We start from the raw sequence: 13733 nt of genomic DNA on the forward strand, positions 1-13733 counted from the left end.
TCTGAGGGAATCCTGATGCTATTCCGAATCTCTTTTGCCAGAGACTTGCAGACTATGGCTGCGCTACATTTACTCACAGGGACAGGAGGGACTATTATGAAGGGTTCGTAGACGAGAAGGTATTATTCTCCGTCACTTGATGATGATGATGATCCAGTCTCGCCAGAGATGTCTCTTCATTCGTGGTGTAGTCTCAAGCAGTTGGATTCCGGCGAGCGTTTCTGACCGTGACTCATTCACGGGCCGCCCAGGGTCGAGCGCATAGGTTGGAATCCTGGTTGCGGCATCGGGCCACAGTCAACCCAGCTGTTCATCCACCCCTGAGGGTTGGTCGATAAAATGGGTACCTGGCTAAGGCTAATATATATATATATATATATATATATATATATATATATATATATATATATATATATATATATATATATATATATATATATAATGAATACCAGGTGTTTAGTGTCCTCAACGGGCCAGCTGAATCTTTGGCATGAACATTCCCATGATATGTTGAACACATGACAGGCGCCCAGACAGCAGGATAGAAAAAGTAACCCGTACATGTCTGGGGATCGTAGCTTCAGATATGTGCACCGTCCGGTGGAGTGGGAGCCCCAAGACCGGGCTGGGGAGGTGGTTGTCTGGCGCATGTCGTGTCACTGGTGAGGATATGTCCTGCCAGGTTGCTGAAGTGTGAGGCAAGGAAGGAGCTTCCTACCTCCGCCTGTGGATCGGGATGAAAGGCAAGTTATGCAGTGGTTTTTTGGATACGAAGTGTCTCGTGCTGATGCAAAGAATTGGCTGCCGAGGATACTGAAGTGGGACAGCATCGGAAGCATCCTTGTCCCGCAGTGTAGGTATGGTATGTGCTTGCCAAGCCACCAGCTATAGATCTCAGTGCACTGCTTCGTGTGGCTTGTAGTTTTCGTTCCGTTTGCTCTTGCGCGAGCGGACGACCAGGTAGGGGAGGAATAATTTATGATGGAGCGGATATATTGTTTGTTGGGGTCTTGAAGGATCCTTTTTCCTATGTATAGTTGATGTTCTCAAGTCTGAAAGTTTGATTTTGATTTCCTGATCTTTCTTTAATGTTTATCTTCATATTAGAAGTTAGAAGGGTCTGTCTTTAATAGATCCTGCTACTGAGCAACAGACTAATTCTTTCTATCTTCCTTTATCATCTTCTTATAGAGGCTATGTTGTGGATGTAACATTATTGTAACACTTGCCATCGTGGCATATCATCACCTCTGTTATCTTGGTTCTAGCATCACTGCAACACTTGACATCGTGGTTGAAGCATCGCTGCAAACACTTGATATCGTCGTTGTGGCATTAGAGTACCCTCTTGCTATCGTGGTTGTGGCATCATTAGCTATCGTAGCTGAGCAGTGATGAGTACAGACATCGTGGTTGGGTCAACAATGAACTGAGATTATTAACGCGGTTGTGATAACACTGAGAACATAACAGGTCGTCTTACAGTGATGGGAGGACAAATGGCTCATTGTAGTTGGGATCATCTGTAGTTGGGATCATCTGCGGTTCTCAGAACCATCTGTAGTTGGTTTGTTAACGATCTCCTCAATGATATGCGACCGGAACGGTGGCAGACCTTGAAATGCTGTAGCAAGAAGGAAAAAGAAACTTGTGTAAACATATAATGCCTCCAGCCTAAGGCTTCTTGGAAAAGTAAACATACATGTTTGCCTGAGTGTTTCGGACAGTCTTGCCTCCATGTTTTCGTTCATCTTCCTTCCTCATGCTCTTACGATGTCTCCTTTTCTATACTGGGGTGCTACACTCTCTCCAGACCTCTAGAAAGACTGCCAATGTCTCCTGTATCCGACCCCATCCGCATCTCTGAGTATCCTCATATTCCTCTCACATCTACTTGACCAGATCATAACCCCAGGCTTCAGCAAGAACCTTTCGAATCTATCATTATATTCCAGTTCTTCATCCCCAGGTGTGGACTTTTTTTTGGGTAATAGGGAGAGACGCCCGTCCAGCCACCCAAGCAGAGAACTTGAGGGGGAGGTGGTTGGTTGAGGTGGTCAGCGGCAGTAGAGAGAAGCACGAGTCAGGGTTAGAGGCATCTTACGTAAGATCTGGCGTGTGTGTATGTGTGTGTGTGTGTGTGTGGTGAGGCGGTGGCGGCAAGAGCTTATTAACTCCCTCAGTCGCTCCGCTGGCCGAAGGTGTGCAACGCTGGAATAAATTAAACCCCACTAAGTACTTTCAGATAACTTACCTAACGCTACCATTTCTGTATATCATATATATATATATATATATATATATATATATATATATATATATATATATATATATATATATATATATATATATATATATATATATATATATATATATATATATATATATTATATATATATATATATATATGTATATATTCTAGCTAATGGCGGAGACACATAAGCAGCAGAAACCAAGGTAATAGTCTTAAAAGAGGGAAAAGAGAAAGAACAATGCATCATTTGGGAAGTAGATCAAGTATTGAGGTAGCTTAGGATCTCTGATAAGACGTATCGCTCTAGACTAACTATATCAAGTGAGCAGGCAAGGCTAGAACCTCCCAAGAAATGAGAGAATTACTGAATAAAAAGACAAATCAAACCTGAGTACAATCGGAACAAGTATCAGAAGAGAAGAATATCTGGCATCTGTAGAGGGCTCCTATGTTGCATGGGTTGGGTTAGGCACTCACTCATCCTTCCAAATCATTTGAATACATCTTTAATCTATGTCCCAGAACCTGTTCACTCTTCCACATTGCCACATTTGTTTCTTAATCAGCCACTACCCACAGAGTTGGGTCGTTTCTTGAGACTTACATCCCCATTCACCCTCATACACAGAAAGTTTATACTTTCAGAATAAAGACATATCAAAAATACCCTGAGACCCTAGATTGACCACTCACCGAATCTATCCGTCCGCTTTTCACTCCTCTCTTCAGGCCTTCATTCGAATCATAACAGATCTTCCCCAATTTTTCGTCAGCTTCATGTTCTCGACGGCCATACCACGTTAAAATACATCCATTCATGCCCCTCTTCACAATAGCTTCCTTTCGACATACACCTTTGTACCATCTTCTTTCTTTACCCATGGAAACGAAAGTTTGACAACCAAGCGAGAGAATTCTAAGACGTATCCTATAATTCAGACTCCTTGATCAACCTATACTCATAAGTGTTCCAACTCCTCTGTCTTAGATTCATATACTCTATCGTTTCCTAATTTCTCACCAACCATCATTACTGAACATTACTCTGAAATGTATAGACTCCTTGATCAACCTATACTCACAAGTGTTCCAACTCCTCTGTCTTGGATTCATATACTCTATCGTTTCCTAATTTCTCACCAACCATCATTACTGAACATTACTCTGAAATGTATAGACTCCTTGATCAACCTATACTCACAAGTGTTCCAACTCCTCTGTCTTGGATTCATATACTCCATCGTTTCCTAATTTCTCACCAACCATCATTACTGAACATTACTCTGAGATGTATAAACTCATCCTCAACTTCAAAATGATACTGATGTGAGGATGTCCTTTTACACGCGAATCATATAATCGTTCGAACTTCTCTTGCGTGCACATCACTACAGCGTCTTGCCATACTGTCCTACCTCACTTCTGATTCATCTAACACAACAGCACCATCTGCTGAACTACGCCATCTTCTCCATACCATGAAGGAATACCCTATGACCAGCCTCCTCCCGCACTTATACCATGGACTGTCAGAAACCTCAAGTGAAGCTAATGAGGTACACTGAGCAGCTGAAGTTGCACCTTAGGTCAGGGTGTTACGTAAAACCCATCGTATGATTTCCGTGTACGTATTGCTGCCCCCGGGTTGTAATAACTTTCAGACCATCATTGTCTACAGAGCACACACCTCCGTGTCCTACGTGGATGTCGAATGGGTACGAATCATCTCTCTCCTCGAGTACCGCCCCCTCCCCCCTCTCTTTCGTCTTCGGTTCTTTCCTCTGGATCTTGTGACCCGAATAACTCCTCTTTAACCAACAATAAATTCTGAAAGGATTTACGAACAAGTTTTTGGATTACCTGTTGTTTCGTCTACCATATTCTTCTCAAAGGTTCTCTGCCCTTCCTTGCATCTGTTGCTGTAATCTTTCCTCGTTCACATATATAGTTCATATACTGGCTATAGCGCCATCTGAATCTCCTACACAGTATATCACTAAGCTCTGCTGCTTTTGATATCCCTTTATCAAACCGTATATCGCTCATTTCTAAGCTTATGATATCATTTATCAAACTATATATCTCCCGCTTATGTGCTTTTGATATCTTTCTGAACCATATATCTATCGTTTCTAGGCTTTTGATATCCTTTAGCAAACCACATATCTCTTTGTTTCTAAGCTTTTGATATCTTTTATTAAATCATATACCTCTCGTTTCTAAGCTTGTGATATCCTTTATCAAACCATACATCTATCGTTTCTAAACCTTTGATACCTTTATTAAACCATATACCTCTCGCTTCTAAGCTCTTGATATCTTTTATTGAATCATATATCTCTCGTTTCTAATCTTTCCCCTCTATTTTCTCACAAGGGTAATCATGGTCTTTCTTCTTCTTTTTCTATCAGATCTCGCAGAACCTTCCATACTGGCTATCTTTATCATGGCTATGGAACTCCATTTCCCCATTCATGTTCCCGAAGAATGTGTGATGATGTCTCCACTTTGAGTAAGGTTACCACTGTGGTCAATTTTATGCCCCCCATTAATCACTGACCATTAACAACCAGTCCTGTTACTCACCATTCTAATCTTCTTACCGTCACTCCAGCATAACTTTATTAGACTACCGAGTGACCAAAACCCTGTACCTCTCAAGGCACAACTCACTACATTAACCTCTGAAAACATCCCAGTAAGGCTGCAAAGACGAGGCTCGTGAGATTCAAGATCTATGACTCTTACCAGGCACCTAAAATCTCTCCCCTACCACCCACCGACAAGCAGAGAGGATACGATATGTGAATACATGTAAAAGACGAGTCGAACTGAAGTTTGGCTTATGTTCAGAGCACACCACACGGAACCCATCTTCTAACGCCCTCTGTGCCAGCTTGGCAACAGCGTGTATCTAACCCCTCCTCCTCTTCCCCCTCTCCCCCTCCCCCTCTTGTTCCTCTCTCAGCAACAAAAAAAAAGAATAATGTGAACAGGCTTCCTTACTTGTTCGCTGAGTTCCCTTCACTGAACACAGAGACAAACCACCCATTCACTCACACCTTTGTGCCGGTGGGTACAATGATATGGATTCTAATCTTGAGTGATTTATTGAAAACATAAACGTTCAGTTCGAATCCTTTTTACGACACGGCAGTATGTTCTTGTATAACAAGGTCAAGTTCTTGCTTGTTCTTACACTTCCTTGTGCCTTGGTGTCATTGAAATGAGTTGCCCTTGACATAACGCATACTATATATCAAAAACACACAAAACACACATCTAGCATTTTCTTTCATTCTTCCAAAGCAGGAAAATGAAAGAAAAAAATTTCGTCTTCTTTTTCTACAATGAGTCGAGTTCGAATGTCCTCCTCAGCGATGTAAAGTCCTTATGAAGGAGCCGTAAACCAATCAGCACTTCCTTGATTTCAAAACGCCATAGTTATCTTGAGTCACATAATGTCCTTCCTTGGATACAGTTAAGTTGGTATGCTGTCGCAATTTCTCCCTCACGATTTCCAGGAATTTTCAGAGGCATGCCGTTGTCCCACTGTCTTCCCTGATCGTTCTTTTCCATCTGGTTTTCGTGACTTTTCAAACATCAGAAAACATCATTTTTTTTCTCCTCTCACATTTGAGTGTGACTTTGAGGCTAAGATGGGATGCCAGTGCTACGACCCGATGCTCTGAAGTTTATATGTCAGTAAAAGGTTCATCCAATGGTCGGCAAGATGTAAATTAAATGTCCCTTGGCTTCCAAGAACCCGGATGGAATGCCTTTTTCTTTTTAATGTATATACTCACAATGCTGAGAGAACTTGATTGATTAACTTGCGAGAAGAAAAAAAACGAATCATCCAATACCCACGATTATTTTATCTTTATGACACACAAGGTCTTGAATCTTGTGCACCAGCTGAGCATTATTTTATATCTTTATGACACACAAGGTCTTGAATCTTGTGCACCAGCTGAGCATTATTTTGTATCTTTATGACACGCCAGGTCTTGAATCTCGTGCACCAGCTGAGCATTATTTTGTATCTTTATGACACGCCAGGTCTTGAATCTCGTGCACCAGCTGAGCATTATTTTGTACCTTTATGACACACAAGGTCTTGAATCTTGTACACCAGCTGAGCATTATTTTATATCTTTATGACACACAAGGTCTTGAATCTTGTGCACCAGCTGAGCATTATTTTGTATCTTTATGACACGCCAGGTCTTGAATCTCGTGCACCAGCTGAGCATTATTTTGTATCTTTATGACACGCCAGGTCTTGAATCTCGTGCACCAGCTGAGCATTATTTTGTACCTTTATGACACACAAGGTCTTGAATCTTGTGCACCAGCTGAGCATTATTTTGCATCTTTATGACACACAAGGTCTTGAATCTTGTGCACCAGCTGAGCATTATTTTGCATCTTTATGACACACAAGGTCTTGAGTCTTGTGCACCAGCTGAGCTTTAAAGGATCACGGTAGATCACCTCTAACGAAAGTGTGAGGTGGCGTCCCTACTTATGATTCACGTGGGCCCTTGTTTCGAATCCCTGATAAGCCAACTTAACTGTTGAAAACGGGTACCTGGTACCCTTCCTACGAAATGAGCACACTCATTCCCATGATGCTAGGGGCATATCAATCCTAAACTACAAATAGCAAGAAAGGCGAGAATCAGAGAAAATCTGTCGCAACTATGTCTCTAAAGGTTACATCTCTTTAAATCCTTTGTTTTACGTATCTTTCTATACTCCTGACCAGATTTCTAATATACGTCAGCGATCACGTCCCCTCAGTCAATTCTGAATGTGGAAGACCTTTCACAATTAGCTGGGGAACAGATTTCTCAAACTGGGATTTGAAACAGACACGTCACCCAAATGAGAAGTGGCTCTTTCCCCTTTCAGATTAGAAATATGTTAAGAAAAAATATCAAAGTTGGAGTCAGAGTTCACATACTGACTGCTTAAGAAATAGATTTCTCATAACAAAAATACTGAAGATAATGTTGAGCGTATAAAGTGGAACAGAAACCTACAAATCAAAATACGACTGAAGAAGTTACCCATTACCAAAAGTGGAACAGAAACCTGACAAAATAAAGTGAAAGAGATTAATCCAGTTTGAACATCGGAGTAGAAACCAGAGGGAGTATAGGAGAAGAGATTACTCGCTCATAAAAGCGAGAACAGAAACCTGGAAACCATCTGCAAACGAGGCTTGCCCAGGAAACACCTGACGGGTTCTCGCTAAGGAATTACCTGACGGGGTCTGGGTGAGGAATTACCTGACGGGGTTTGGGAGAGGAATTACCTGACGGGGTCTGGGAGAGGAATTACCTGACGGGGTCTCGGAAAGGAATTACCTGACGAGGTCTCGGAGAGGAATTACCTGACGAGGTCTCGGAGAGGAATTACCTGACGAGGTCTCGGAGAGGAATTACCTGACGGAGTCTGGGAGAGGAATTACCTGACGGGGTCTCGGCGAGGAATTACCTGACGGGGTCTGGGAGAGGAATTACCTGACGGGGTCTCGCTGAGCCTTACTGGCCCATCTCCTGTGTCCGTCTTACTCCATTTATATAAGGCGTATCCGATCACACGGCAAAAAAAAAAAGCATGGACAGAAACCTCTACAAGAACTACAGATCTTAATCTACAATGTGATCGTCCTTTTTTTTTTAGCCAGATAGAATCCAGTTTTCGTCGCTGATATACGCGAAGTCTTGTGCTATTTATAGGTGGACGAAAAGTGGTACTACGCGTCTTCGCCCTTTGTTGTAAAAAGCAGAGGCACCAGTACCATCAGCAACGGGATATCCCCAGGTGGAGCCTACAGTCGCGCCGGCCTGGGACACACGGGACTTGCCATCCCAACAGAGAACAGGAACTGTGGTTAGTCTGGGATAGTAACAAAAAGATATGAAGATGAGGGACTTTAAAGTCGATACCTTGAGCACACGACCTTGAGGTAAATCACAAACATGATCATCCCTGGTAAAACAATCCCACTAGTTGCAATGGACAAAATGGAATGATCGAAAGCATAGACGAGAGATTCGTGCGGAGCGTGCGTGCGAGCGTCCGTGTACACCCGGCTTCTTTTCAAGCGGGTGTGGTCGGCGAGAAGGAGCAGAGTTGCATAATCCAAGCTTGGCTAAGCTGAACCACCACCTCGGGTAGAGAGGTGGCCATACGGTCAGCTTTGAGAAGCATCTCGCCTTGTATGAAGTCGCTGCTTTGTTCAGTCAAATGGAGCCCCACCCGAACGGCAGCTGGGTTGGCATGTACTCTTCTCCTCCCTTGCTCTAAGTTGTTTGTGACGCACGTACTCTTCTTCCCTTGCTCTAAGTTGTTTGTGACGCACGTACTCTTCTTCCCTTGCTCTAAGTTGTTTGTGGCGCACGTACTCTTCCCTTGCTCTAAGTTGTTTGTCGGGCACGTACTCTTCCCTTGCTCTAAGTTGTTTGTGGCGCACGTACTCTTCCCTTGCTCTAAGTTGTTTGTGACGCACGTACTCTTCTTCCCTTGCTCTAAGTTGTTTGTGGCACACGTACCCTACCCTTGCTCTAAGTCGTTTGTGGCACACGTACTCTTCCCTTGCTCTAAGTTGTTTGTAGCGCACGTACTCTTCCCTTGCTCTAAGTTGTTTGTGGCGCACGTACTCTTCCTCCCTTGCTCTAAGTTGTTTGTGGCGCACGTACTCTTCCCTTGCTCTAAGTTGTTTGTGGCGCACGTACTCTTCTTCCCTTGCTCTAAGTTGTTTGTGGCGCACGTACTGTTCCCTTGCTCTAAGTTGTTTGTGACGCACGTACTGTTCCCTTGCTCTAAGTTGTTTGTGACGCACGTACTCTTCCCTTGCTCTAAGTTGTTTGTGACGCACGTACTCTTCTTCCCTTGCTCTAAGTTGTTTGTGGCGCACGTACTCTTCCCTTGCTCTAAGTTGTTTGTGGCGCACGTACTGTTCCCTTGCTCTAAGTTGTTTGTGACGCACGTACTGTTCCCTTGCTCTAAGTTGTTTGTGACGCACGTACTCTTCTTCCCTTGCTCTAAGTTGTTTGTCACGCACGTACTCTTCCCTTGCTCTAAGTTGTTTGTGACGCACGTACTCTTCCTCCCTTACTCTAAGTTGTTTGTGGCGCACGTACTCTTCCCTTGCTCTAAGTTGTTTGTGACGCACGTACTGTTCCCCTTGCTCTAAGTTGTTTACGGCTAAATGCTTGACTGAAGTTGTTCACTGTGTTTGTTTGGCTCAGAATCATTATTAAGTTAGTAACTCTACTTATACTTACACTTGTGGAGTATTTCTTTATTCCAAAGGCAGTCGACAAACACTTGGCCGCAATGCTTCTCGGCCTAGAATGCCAATTATAACCTTATCCATTCTCGTCCACTCAAACTCTCAGTCTGACTGTGTCATAGAGCAAGTACAACATGCATACACCACCAGGTTCTCTTTCCTGTGATAAAACTCTATGGCGATCACCCCCTGGGCCACCTGAACCTCGAGACGCATAACTGGTTGGCCGTTATCATCGGCTTTCTCTTAGTAGGGCCAAGGGCTCCGGGTGTTTTGCTTGTCTGTTTATCAGATGTTCCATCGCTCCGTCGGTCCTCTGTTCATTATCTTTCCACGAGAAATTGGTGATAGTCTCCACAGGTAAGGGACGCGGTATGCAAACACACCAGTCCTGGTTGTTTTCCTTGCCGCTAAGCCGACAGTCCCTCAGGGTTTTCAACGCCGATTCTATTTTTGGGGTCTTGTTGGTAGACCGCGCCCACTGGTGTGAGTTTCAGCGCCGTGAGAGTAAACAGGATCCTCGGTAGATTTTTCTTGTGGTTGATAACTGTGAAATGCATTTTATTCTAATATTTCCAGTCTGTTTCTTATAGGTATAAGACAAAATGATACTCCTGTATTTACATATGACTCTAGAGCATATTTTGCATGCTGTAATAGTTTTTTATGATGTTAGTAAAGGATACAGAAGGCTAACGAAAGCTGATGTAGACTATAACAACCTTAAAGAGTTACAGACCGAAGATCTAAACTGGTGGAAACCCCATATATTAAGGGAGAAAGAATGTGTTTTGATGGTTGTCACAATTTTCCTCTTTCAGTTGGGCGAGAAGACATCCCGTAGCTGATTGTGATCCCCCGAGATGTTCCAGTCGTCAGCCTGTGTAAGAATAAACATCCCAGAGAAGCGATGTGGAGAAAGACAACTGACTGTCAAACATGTGAGAGAAAAGATGTCGACTGCTGTTGTGATCATCTAACCGTCTTCCAACTCTTGCTTCTGATGTAAGATTTCCTCTCATACATTTCGCGTCCTTTGTGTGTCTGGAGAGACTGTCAGATTACATTTCCATTCATCGTCTAATGTAGTTCTTTTAATCATCTGCTGAAAAGCGTCGTCTCCTATGAACTACCAGAGGCCTTTGGGATGATCCAAGATGAGTTAGATGTTGTTAGATTTTTTTTTTTCAATTACTGTACACAGGCGATAAGAGCAGTTAGCCACGCTTAGCTTGTGACGACCATCGGAGGAGGGTGTGGCCCATCTCCTTTGTTATATTTAGAGCCGGAGAAGAACCAGTTTTGGAAACTATCTCCGGGAGGCATTACAACAGCAGCGGGACGAGACACTTCACCTTGTAGAAGGTCTATTATTTCTTTTTCTTTTTTGATAGATATCTCTGAAGTCTTATGCGCTGGTGGTTATCTATCTATTTCAGTTGCATGATTATCTATCAACCCTGACAGGTCTCCACTAGAAGCTTGGTCTCCCCCCAAGGATGTGTGTGTTGACATGTTTCATGATCATGTCAAAGGACAGGGAGTTCTGTAATGTCACAGTACGAAATAACCCTCAGGTGCGTGCTAACATCTTCGTCTCTCTCTCTCTCTCTCTCTCTCTCTCTCTCTCTCTCTCTCTCTCTCTCTCTCTCTCTCTCTCTCTCTCTCTCTCTCTCTCTCTCTCTCTCTCTCTCTCTCTCTCTCTCTCTCTCTCTCGAATGTGAAATCACACCACAACTCGCTATTGTCATCTCCAGTCCAAAAAAAGAGAGAAAAATTTCCGTACATAACTAACTGAGGAGACAAAAAAAAAAGGGGGGGGGACAGTTTGGTTATCGTTTGTGCTACAGAGCGAAACGTACTGTCCGTCCTGCATCCTGACGAAGGACAGAGCGATCTGCTTCACTTCCAGGGGCGGTAGGTCATTTCGCTGCAAGTCGTACACCTCTTATATTACAGCTGCAAAGTCGTACACCTCTTCTATTATGACTATAAGCAGCTGCAAGTCGTGCCCTCTTATATCATGACTATAAGCAAACGCTTGTACTGCACAACACAGTATGTCTTCTCCCAGTTTCAATACCACTCCAGACGCAACAACAACACACACACACTCAAAAAAGAAAGAAAAGAATAGTTGGGCATTAGCAGACCCCGACGCAATTGTGTGTGTGTGTGTGCGCATACCTGCGTGCGTTGCGTATTGCATAATTCGCTAATCCTGACCGACATACGAAGTGGTGTATAACGAACATTAGGTTCAGTGAACCCACATACGATCACAGGGACACAGACACACGGACTTGATAACAGAGGTTTGTTTGCTGAAGCCGGGAAAGGCAAACACTTGTGAATGTATAGATTCACTGACTCACTCCTCCTTCTCCTTTTCTTTAGTTTATTTTGATCTCATTCGAAGGAAGCCAACCAGATTCTAAACCCACTCGACCTTATTCAGTCTTAAATTGACTCGACCAATTATATCGCCTCCACACAAGCAACGCCGAGGCACGAACTGTAAACAATGCCACAAATGATGGCATTTCGTCACGTTAGAGACTGTAAGGTTGAGAATTATTCGTTCACCTCTGGCAGACGCCGTCCATCGCTACCGCCTGGATGGTTTAGGGGCGAGATAATGTCATCCTTACATGGAGAAACAGATCACTCGATGATTTTAAGCATGTTTATCAAGATGGTATCTATAATAGTAACCGACAGATTCTTCCTGTGCCGTGACGAAACCCCACTAGGGTGAGTGTCGAGCAGACATCGCTTGAATGGTGAGTTATGGATGGGTCGCCCACGTATCCTTCTGGAGGAAGCTTGAGTGATGAGTTGGGAGAGCGAGGGTGTTGAAGGAGAAGGCGTGGGTGGTTGGCAGGGGGAAGCACAGACCATCTTCAATGGCGTGGACGGAGAGGAGAGCCTGGACGGTGAGGGATGTGTGGATGGCTGGGGAAACGGGGATGATGGAGTGGACGGTGGTTGGAGGAGTTAAGGTTGGTGGAGAGTTCTTGGCCAGTGTGGTGGCGCTAGCGGTGCGGGGAGACGTAGGTGGTAGGGATAACGTGGGTGGTGGAGAGACCCTGGTGGTGGAGTGAGAGTGGGTGGTGTGGCGGCGTCAGCAGTTGGGAGAGACGCTGAGGTTGGGGAGGGCACCGCAGGTGGTGGGGGAGGCGTGGAGAGAGAGAGAGAGAGAGAGAGAGAGAGAGAGAGAGAGAGAGAGAGAGAGAGAGAGAGAGAGAGAGAGAGATGGGGTTAACAGTTACGGTGACCCAGGGGCCGGGCCTGCCGCCCGCCTAAGACGTGTTTGCTGTGTCTCACATCCTCCCTCCCCCTGTTCCTTCCCTGCGACCTTCCACCACCCACGCCTCCCTCACCCACCCACGCATACCCCCAGCGATCAATACCATCCGCACCACCCACGCCTCCCCATCAGGATAGGCCCGTAAACACCTTCTCCCGGAGGCCTCAGCAGCCACAAGTAACCCTCCCACTCCGCCCGAGTGTCAAACGGTAAATCTTACCACTGAGAGGCGCCGCGAGGTGGCTACAACGAAGCCAAATACGGGGGCTGCCACCACTTGCTGCCGAAGGGTCCTGGCTCTCTTTCCCACTGAAGTATCCGGTTCAACTGGGCGGAGGGGGAGCGTCCCGTGTGACCCGGACCTGGATCCCTGTGAGGATTTTCCCCTTAGTGTTCTACGACGTAGATGTTCGTGGTTGGAGGAACTCAAAGGCATCTTCTCTCATATTACGACTCTTTACATCCTCGATATCATGGTGTTTTCTCATGGTGGAGGCTCGAGTTAGTGTGATGTGTATCTCTTATCTATCTGTTCGCCTTATTCGTGCGTAATCTCTTTCTTTTATTCATTTCTGAAACTTTAAGGTTAACGTTTGAGGTGTACTATACATTTCAAGGTCATTCCAACAAAGGCTCCATCTTTTTTATATATCCCTTTAGGATAAAAAAATCTAAGACAAAACTATATAACTAATTTTGTATTTTGGATTCCATACATGCCATAGCGTTTATATTTCTATTAACATTTTTTCATTTAGACATTGTCCATTCTCATTTGACGAAGCCTTTATATATATATATATATATATATATATATATATATATATATATATATATATATATATATATATATATATATA

The 13733-nt window shown here is 44.1% G+C and overlaps 1 long non-coding RNA gene across 2 annotated transcripts in view; it reads left to right on the forward strand.

The window, feature by feature from the left end:
• Positions 1-13733, forward strand: part of LOC139753444 (uncharacterized) — a 93590-nt gene that overhangs the window by 66355 nt on the left and 13502 nt on the right. For both annotated transcript variants that reach the window (XR_011713711.1, XR_011713712.1), the window contains exon 2: positions 10385-10568. This is a non-coding gene — a long non-coding RNA (uncharacterized lncRNA). The remainder of the gene's footprint in view (positions 1-10384; positions 10569-13733) is intronic.

Source organism: Panulirus ornatus, chromosome 14 (genome assembly GCF_036320965.1).
Source record: "Panulirus ornatus isolate Po-2019 chromosome 14, ASM3632096v1, whole genome shotgun sequence".
Lineage (NCBI taxonomy): Eukaryota > Metazoa > Arthropoda > Malacostraca > Decapoda > Palinuridae > Panulirus > Panulirus ornatus.